At 36.9% G+C, this 10,222-nt stretch overlaps 1 long non-coding RNA gene across 1 annotated transcript; it reads left to right on the top strand.

Moving 5' to 3' along the window:
• Window positions 1-8,154: 8,154 nt before the first annotated feature.
• LOC141393167 (uncharacterized) lies at window positions 8,155-9,583 on the top strand. Its single transcript, XR_012410017.1, has 4 exons — window positions 8,155-8,344; window positions 8,410-8,816; window positions 8,875-9,060; window positions 9,281-9,583. It is a non-coding gene; the product is annotated as an uncharacterized lncRNA (long non-coding RNA).
• The last annotated feature ends 639 nt before the right edge of the window (window positions 9,584-10,222 follow it).

The raw sequence follows: 10,222 nt of genomic DNA, 5'->3' as shown, positions 1-10,222 counted from the left end.
AAAATGACTTTAACTGACACGAGGTCCTCAGTTAAAATAGGAAAGAACCTCTCCGAAGAGTTTGGTACCAAAAGAGGTTTCAGACAAGGAGACAGCCTTTCGTGTGACCTCTTCAACATCCTGCTAGAAAAGGTTATACGAGAGGCAAACGTCAAAAGAAGTGGCACAATCTACACCAACAGTCACATGTTACTTGCTTATGCTGATGATATAGACATCATGGGTCGATCAGTAAAAGAAGTAACTGATACCTTTATAAAGGTCGAAGGAGAATCTGCTAAAGTGGGTCTGGCGGTAAACGGTGAGAAGACCAAGTTGATGGTGTCGACGCGCAATGCGTCCATTGAGCTCGGACCGACTGTGGAAGTTGGTTCCTATAATATTGAGGTAGTAAAAGACTTCGTCTACCTCGGCACCTCCGTCAACACAACAAACGACATCAGTTGTGAAATAAAAAGAAGAATTGTATTGGCCAACAGATGCTACTTTGGATTAAGTAAGCAGTTTAAAAACAAAGCCACATCTCGTCAAACAAAAATAACGCTCTACAAAACACTGATACTACCCGTGCTGATGTATGGCTCCGAAGCCTGGGTACTTGCGCAAGCAGACATGGCAGTGCTTGGTGTGTTTGAGAGAAAAATTCTTCGAAAGATCTACGGACCAATCTGCGTTGACGGTGAATATCGACGTCGCATGAACCACGAGCTGTATCTGCTATACAACGACATGAATATTGTTAAACGTATCGAGATGCAGCGATTGCGTTGGCTAGGCCATATCATAAGAATGAGCGATGATGAACCCGCTAAAAAGGCGTATGAATACATGCCACATGGCGGTGCACGCAGAATTGGCAGGCCAAGGAATAGATGGCGCAAACAAGTGGATGATGAGATGACAAGGCGCGGTATTCCAGTGTGCAAAGCAACAAATAGAGAGGAATGGAGATCTCTTCTTAGTTCGGCCTATAGAACAAATGTTCTGTAATGGGCCAGCTAAGTAAGTAAGTAAGTAAAACAACTATTTTATTAGTGGAAAAGATTTGGCATTGTTCGCCAAGGGGTAAGGCAGGGAATACTATAGTTTCGATCCACGCCACTGGATCTCATCAGTTCCTTTGTTTCTTGTTTGTGGATATTCTCCACCGAAGTTATTTTTCAATAACTTCTTCAACAAGAAACTTTTTATACCCAAACATCAATCGTCAGCTCGAAGTATAAAGGTAAGCAAAGAAAAAAGTTCAATGAGAAGTTTTTCCTTGGCAACCTCATACAACTCCGACGAAAGTGTCTGCGAAAACAATTCAAACCTCTTCCACTTTTATGTGTCGTCGAATTTTTACGAATGCACACACCAAAATTTGGTTGGTCTGCTTTGCAGCAAAAACAACACACGTCGTGCCAGTGTCTTCAATTTGAAGCATTGTGGCGTTTTTTTACCCCTTGGCGAACAATGCCAAATCTTTTCCACTAATAAAATAGTTGTTTTAAAATATTAAAACAACAACAATGGGATTAAGCCAGACTATTTTGATAAAACAAAGTAACGGAACAAAGCTAAGGAAAACAAAAAAATACAGTGCAAACAACAACAAAACATCAATCAGATGTTTCATAAATGCAGAAACTGTCGTCTCTCAGGCTAAAACGAGATCATAATGCAAATTATCGCTGCCGACTGTCTAGGGTATTAAAAGAGAATAGTAAGAACTTTAATATAGGTCTGTACGATAACTTGGCAAGTAAAAAGTTCTTTTAAGTACTCAGTAATTTTTCTCCACTAATTTTACTCTCCCGAAGCTAAAAATTTGCAGAATGTTATCGAACAACAATTTGCAAAAACTTGCAAGAAGTCAGCTGATTTGACTAACAAGAAGTTTGGCGAATAAGATTTAATATAACAATCGAAGGTTGTTTACGAAAATTATTTGATTATCCACTGCTACAAAAAAAATCTTTCCATGTCATAAATTAACGGGTGGCCGTACACATAATGTTCCTCCTACCAGGGCTTCGGAGTCGGAGTTGGAGTCGGAGTCTGGAGTCGGAGTCTAGCAAATTTTGCTGGAGTCGGAGTCGGAGCCGGAGTCGTGAAAAAGATCTCGACTCCGACTCCGGACAACAATCTGTTCTACATTTATCAAAATTTGTCAAATCAATTTAAATTTTTTAAATGATCATAATTTAAAAAAACTCTTAATCTCTATTTTGACTACAAAATCCATATCGGAAACATTTTTGGGTCAATTGATTGGAATAATGTTTGCATGTTCCAAATATACTGTTACGAATGTAACTGATAGGTTTAAGTTAATTTAGTTTAATTTCCGTTAATTTAAAAATTTGAATTGTAACGTAACGTTTTATTACGCAGTTATTTTATTTAAGCAACAACAACTACCATGTAGAACTCTCTTCATCATTCTAGTCGTTACATTACCTTTTGTTAATGTTCTTTTGTTTGTTTTGCCAAAATCATGTAATTATCGTTTAGTTTGTTACTTCTTTTCTTGCATTTATTTGTTGTTGTAATTACGTCATTGATCATCCCCCATGTATGTGAGTCTGGTTGTTCGCTTAGTGCGAATGTGCGTCTGTGTGTTCGTTGTACATATTCGAGGAGTTGCCAGACATTTTCTAGAGGACTCTCGAACAGGGAGACTTTGGGATATAAATACAGGGGAACTGGCAATGACGAGTTAGTTGTGTTTTAAGCGTTGAACTGAACAGATCGGTTAAATAAGAGCTGCGTGCTAAATAGAGACTTGCTGTGTGCTTTGTAATTAAAGTCGGTTCTGAATAAGTGTAATAAAGTAAATAAAGCATTGTAGAAACGTAATCTAAAACGAACCCTGTTTTATTTGGTACAAATCGTATCGGGGAATAAAACAACGTCTACACGGAGATTAGTTAAATCTAATTCCGTAACAATACTTAGGGAAGATCTTTTAGAAGATTTACAGGCCATTTTATAGAAGACTCACTGGTCTTCTCTTGTTGTTTTTTATTAGAAGTCATTTATGTCTGCTGTAAAAGAACCTGTTGGACTTCTAAGAAAGACCTTATAGTACTTTAAGGGAAATCATACGAAAGACCTACTAGACTTCTTGCTGAATTTGTATGAGAAAAGTTAGAATCTTCTTAAAGACGATGTTCCAGCTATTTTTTAAACGACATATTCGGTCTTTTGAAGGATTTTGCTACATGTTCTGAAGTGTGAAGTATGCTGAAGTACTTGTTACTTTGTATTCCGTATTGTCAACGAGAAAAAATTGGTATCCTCCCAATGTAATGTATCTCGAAAGTTCAAAGTGAGATGACTGTAATTTAAGTTGTGAATTCTATTTGATCTATTTTCGGAGTCGACTCCGGAGTTTGAGTCGGAGTCGAGAAAAAAAATGGACTGGAGTCGGAGTCGGAGTCTGACCAAAAATGGCTCGACTCCGAAGCCCTGCCTCCTACTCCATGGATGCACCGCTTTTTGTTGGGATTTGATATCTTAGAAATAAAACCATCATCACAAATTACAAAATAAGTTATTTTACAAAATAAAGGCCTGGGTACATAAACTGCCTCGCCTGCTTGCCTTGCTTTCCTGCTTCATTTCTGACATAATAAAAATAAAAGAATAAAGAAGGCCGAGAAAATGTCAAACTGGGTTGCCCTTTTCTTTTTTTATGCTTTTATCGGAAGCGGGCAAGCCAAGCAGGCGAGGCAGCTTATGTACCTTGGCCATAAGCTCAATTGCAATTGAATTTAATGGAAACTTTTTTTAATTCGTGTTTATATAAAAGTTCTTTGTATTCTTGATTTACATAAATAATAAATGCATTTTATTTATTCTGGGATATTTCGCAATGGCTTGCATTTTTATTGCTTCTTTATACTGATTAAAACACAATCCAAAGAATGCTTTTAAATTCAATCCAAAGCACTGCATTAAAAGCCGTGATTTGGATCGAAAATGGAGTGCATCCTAGCTATGTGCTGTGGAAGCAAAATAGAGTGCATCCTAGAAACGCGCTCTCTTGCAAAATTCATAAGTGAATTCATAGGAACCCAGCAAAAAAGTTTGGAAGTAGTGCAATGTAGAGTTTCAATACATCCTCAAATGCAGTCCACACGGAGTCATGAACAATGCACTTCCTTCGATTCATTTTAGAAGCACTCGCTTAAAGATCCCTATAAGCAAGCCAATTTGTTGACCCCTAGAAAATGTGTCGCAGTTTTCTTCCAAAGAGTGTCTAAAATTCTAAAGGCCTCGTCACATAAGAGGATTTCTGGCTTAGTTCATTACGTTAGTCAAAGCATACGAAAATCGTGTTTCAGCACTCATTCAGCCGTGTAGAGTTGCCGCATCTCTACGCGGCTGAATGGGTCTGAAACACGATTTCCATATGCTTTGACTTACAGCGTGTTTTTGTAAAAATGCTTGCCAGTCACACTAACCGTTCGTACTAAACGTACGCTTCTAAAATTTATCAAACGGAGTGCATTTTTCATAACTCAGTGTGGACTGACTGATTTTTCTAGAATACGGCAAGTCTTATCGGCATGGGACCGAAAAAATCTTAAAGCTGTGAAAATTCTCTACAAGACTGACTTATTCAATTTTTCCTATGTTGTACCACTTTTGTAGATATATAAGTTTAAGTTGGGAAACTGCATTCATGACATTGTTTTATAAGGATACGATACAGAATTGATTTGAATTTGAATTGTCCCAATTTCAACTTCTATATTTCAAAAGTTGTGAAACCTACGAAAATATCATTCAGGCCAATAATAAGTCTGTCTGGTTACTTTCCCAGCAAGAATTGTCCAGCAAGAACTTTCTCAGAGAGTAAGGGGTTTTTATTCTCTTTTGCTAGAAAATTGTAAAAAGTAAACAGACACCTTCCCAGCAAAAACCAGCAAGCAATCAGCTGAATTGCCAAAACAACAATTTGTCCGCCAACAAAGGAAGCAAACACGTTGTATTTTATTACAAATAAAAAAGAAAATGAAACAAAAAAGTATTTTTCCACTTTACGAATTTGTTCTCCATAAAACAATACAATTTGACTACGTTATTTCCATAATAAAATTGATTTTAATTTTCACAAACATAAATCAACAATAAACTAAAAACGGCTGATTGATTGTTTTCAGGAAGAAGAAGAGTTAAAAGTTCTTGCTAGAAGAAATTTGTCCAGTAAGAATTTGTAAACTCTCAGTGAAAGAACTTTCAAAATGTCTCTCTCGAATCGCTCTCTTTTGCTGGTTTTTTGTGTTAACAGACGACTTCCAGCAACAATTGTTACAAATTTTAGGGTAACCAGGCACACCTAATGTAGAGAATTTTGATAGCTACAACATTTTCTTTATTGCCATTTTGATAGGACTTGCGGTTTCCAAGCAAAATCGCAAAAACCTAAACAACCCCTAAAAATGTCAACTTGTATCGCGATTTATTTAAAAAGCACTCCGGCGATTTTTTGTTTTGTTTTTTGATTTTTCTCATCTATGAACATTGTAGTTTCAGAATCCGCAAAAACTTTCCAGGTGTAAGCACCTTCCATTTAAATTTGATTCAAGAGCACCGTGTGCATAGTTGTTGTAATACAAGTTACAATCAACAACGATTGTACACAATCGAAGAAGGCCTATACACATCGAAGTATGCATTTAGATATGTGTATATAATTATGTATTTGAGAAACATGTAATTCTGAAAAAACCATACTTCGAATAAAACCTATTTTTCCTTTGCTTAAAAAATATTTCCTTCATAAATCCGTGTGTGTGTTTTCAATTACAAGAGGTTATGGGCGATGCAAAGGAAACACATGGAATTCCTCAATTTAAAGGAGAGAAATCACTGCTTTCAGTTTGAAGAAGAAATCGGTAGTTAATCAGTTGCTCTTGAGGAAGAAATTAGCCAAACTGCGAATGGACGATTGTGACAACATTGTGACTCATTTTCTAACTTTGAGAATCTGGTAAGGCAATTAAAACTGCCTGGGGCTACAATGGAAGACTCCGATGTCTTGGCCCAACTGTTTCTAACACTTCCAGAGAAATACGATCCGCTTGTAACTGCATTGCAAAACATGGACGGCGGAAAAGTATGTAGATATGAATTTGGTCAAAGAACGTCTAATAGCAGAAGAGACAAAATTAATGGATCGGAGCGATGGAGTTGCGGATGATAAGACGGCTTTTTCAACTAGGAAATTCGTTAAAAAGAAAAAGTTCAAGGGAAAGTGTTTCAAGTGACTTAAATTTGGTCATCTGGCAAAAGACTGTCGCAGTTCTGAAGCTTGCACTGCTAAACAAAAGCAGTATCATTCATGGTAAAAACGAAACAGATTCAATGCGCTAAAAATTCTGGTGAAATTGTTTTTAAATTAGATTCTGGAGCAAGTGATCCCATGGTTATCGCATTTCACTTCGATGAAGTTATTGCCGAACAGCGTAGAAATCAATGCTGCCAAAGATAACGAATCAATACTTACAAATCAAATTGGATATATAAATACCACTACATATAAAGGATTTGATGTTTATATCAAAGATGTTTTATATACTCCAGAAATTAGAGAAAATTTTATGTCAGTGCGTAAACTCGCGGAATCAGGATTGGCTGTGAAATTTGACGGAAATATTGCATCGATTGTAAAGGGTACTCAACGAATTGCTACTGCCTTCCTTCATGGCAATTTGTATGAACAAAAATTAAGGAAAAAGAATCTTTCGGCTTTGTCAGCTAATAAAAATGAAACTGAATTGTGACACAAACGGCTAGGACACATTGTTATTTCGGGACTTGAAAGTCTGAAACGATTGGGTAAGATAAGTGGCAACATACGGCCAAAAAAACAAAGTTTCTGTGATGTCTGTGCGGAGGCGAAGCAATCAAGGGATCCATTTATAGGCACTAGATAAAGAATCAATACTTACAAATCAAATTGTATATATAAATGCCACTACAAATAAAGGAGTTGATGTTTAGATCAAAGATATTTTTTTATACTCCAGAAATTAGAGACAATTTGATGTCAGTGCGTAAACTCGCGGAATCAGGATTGGCGGTGAAATTTGACGGAAATATTGCATCGATTTTAAAGGGTACTCAACGAATTGCTACTGCCTTCCTTCATGGCAATTTGGAACAAAAATTAAGGAAAAAGAATCTTTCGGCTTTGTCAGCTAATAAAAATGAAACTGAATTGTGACACAAACGGCTAGGACACATTGTTAATTCGGGACTTGAAAGTCTGACACGATTGGGTAAGATAAGTGGCAACATACGGCAAAAAAGAAAAAAGTTTCTGTGATGTCTGTGCGGAGGCGAAGCAATCAAGGGATCCATTTATAGGCACTAGACCACGAGCAACAAGAATCCTTGAAAGGATACATTCAGATGTGTGTGGACCGATATCCCCTGGTTCGTGGGATGGATGCAAGTACTTTGTATAATTTATTGATGATTACACCCATTTTGCGGTTATATACTGTATTAAGCCGAAATCACAAGTTTTTAAAAAATTTAAAGAATATGAAGCAATGGTAACTGCAATGTTTCCTGGGTCAAAGATATTCAGTTTAACTACTGACCAGGGCAGCGAATATCTGTCAAATGAACAAAGGCAATGGTACAAGGAGAAAGGAATACAAGTGGAGACAAACGTCTCTTATACACCTCAACAAAACGGGGTTTCTGAACGGTTTAATAGAACTGTTGCTGACAAAGTGCTACCAATGTTAATTGAATCAAGTGCACCCAAAGAGCTATGGAACGAAGCGGCTTTATCTGCAGTGTATATAATAAATAGATGTCCAACAAAAGCAATTGAAAGTGGTTCAACACCTGCTGATTTATGGTTCGGTAAACAAGAGGATCTTCAGAAAGTACAAATTTTTGGATGCAAAGCTTTTGCGTGGGTGCAAAAATCGAAAAGACAGAAGCTTGACCCCAAAGAAAAGAAAATGGCCATGATAGGATACGCCCCTAATGGTTATCGTTTGTGGGATTTATAGGGCGTTTATACTATTGAAGGTTAACCCTGTGGGATTTAAAGATCCAGTGGGTTAATCTTAACCGTTTTGTATATGCCTTTATGAGGACATAAATGACAACTGATTTTTGTTTGTGTATACATACAAAACAGCAAATAAACATTCATAAATTTAATAATTTAAATTTTTATAGAAATGGAGAATATAAACGTTTCGCCAGTTTCTTGCGTACGCAACATCGTGAAGTGACTGATCCATAAATGAAAAACGCTGACTGCCCAACTGGAGGAAGATCAATCACCGTTTCCTGAAGCTGAGGGTTACGTCTTTGGGCATTTCAGGTGACGATATGTATTTCCAAATTACCACAGGCAGCTAATTTTGATCAAAAAAACCTTTCTGTTAGATTCAAGTCCCCACTGATGAAGATGATGATGGTGCCTCCGAAGATATACATAGTTATGGAAACAGATGAAGAGTTATATGGATTTGATATGGACAATGTTATTAATACTCAAGAAAGAGCAATTTTGGATCATTTGATCTCAATCCGTATGGCAGTGTTAAGGAAGTTACCCCCAAGTTACCCCTGTATTGATGAGGCCCATTGTGTTTCCCAATGGAGTCACAATTTCCGACTCAGCTATGAGATGATCTGTAAAGTTTTAAATAAGAATTTGGTTTTTGGGTCTTACGGCTACCGGCATAATCGATGTGGACAAGGGCATCATTAGTGATACACCATTGTCCGACTTTCCTTGTCCAAAGATAAAATTCGTGTTTTTCACCTATTGCAGCTGCTACTAAGTAAACGTAAGTAAGTGAAAATATAATAGAATAGATATGCCAATACATATTATATAAATTTCAGTTCTGGGTATAGCAGCAATAATTGGTTGGAACAGTGGCGTTATAATGGGTACAAGTGCATTGATTGTGTTTTATTAGCTCAAAACAACTGACGCAAAATATCTGCCTTTTCTCTCCCTCAATGGCTATTCAAAACGATTATCCATTACGGTTAGTTCCAAGGCACCTTGGAATAGGAGAAATCCAGGTAAGAAAAAAATACCTAATTCCTATCGCCAAACAGTTACAATGTTTCGGTGGCCTACAATAGCCATGTTCCGTGTTGCAGTGAAAATTTTTCTCATGATACATCGGATCCGCTTAAGGCCATTATACGTAACAACTTCTGTAATTATTATCCCAAAGATTTGAAATTGTGAGTTGAAACATAGGCTCTATTTTTTTACAGTTGTCATGTTTTTTTACAGGAATCAAATGTCTCGGATGGTGATATTGAATCAGATGTTGTAGCTCTCATTGACATGTATCCCGAAAATAATTTTACTGGAAGTAATGTGGCTCGCATATTTCATGGTGCATTTGAAGTCCCAACTATTCAACTATTATGTTGGCACGTTGTAAATTTTGGCGGGCCTATTCAAAAACTGATTTTACCATTTATTTGTGTGTGATTCAAATTGTAGTTTAAAAGCGTGCAAAGTTGTTCAACGACTTTAGCGCAATTGTGCATGTTTTTTTGTTCATAATAAAATGTACAATTATAATCTTAACTGGATAACACCACTCGTGTTAACACCCAATCAGATACTGCATCGACAACATCCTGTTGTGCTGATGCACCGGTACACCCTTTGTTTCCTCATAATTATGTTCCACTGGTTTCATGGCAGGTCGGCATTCTGGCAGGTCCATCTAAACCTTTTTATTACGCTACAAAAATTACGCTATAGCAATTTTTGGGTGGAGATGAGTTCCCACAGATGAAGCCTATATATTTTGTGATGGTTTTGATAATATTTAGGAGTCGGAATGGGCAAAAAATTTTGTGAGGAAATAGTCAAGTTTTTATTGCCTATAAGCCTGACGATGATGCAAAGTGGGAGGACATACGTGGTCAAGCAGCGGAGATGTCGCGATAATCGTTTGCATTTTTCCATTTTTTTGATTTTAAATGTAATGATGAGGGCATTTCAACAAAAGTGGCCCGTATTGTGTAAATTAAAATGGTCAAATACTAGATATATATAACAATTAAGAACGTATCAGTCAGCTGTGCCGACAGAGATATACTTTCAGCCTCGGACCTAAAGAAAAGAAGTAAACACAATACTTGTGTATAGGTGTTTTTTGGGTTTAGGCCATTTTCTCAGGAAGTATGAACTTGCCTCCGAAAAAATTGTACCGTTATA

The sequence above is a fragment of the Musca autumnalis genome, unplaced genomic scaffold (assembly GCF_047663935.1).
Source record: "Musca autumnalis isolate F117 unplaced genomic scaffold, ASM4766393v1 scaffold_2, whole genome shotgun sequence".
NCBI classification, from domain to species: domain Eukaryota; kingdom Metazoa; phylum Arthropoda; class Insecta; order Diptera; family Muscidae; genus Musca; species Musca autumnalis.
This window is presented reverse-complemented; position numbering and strand designations above follow the sequence as displayed.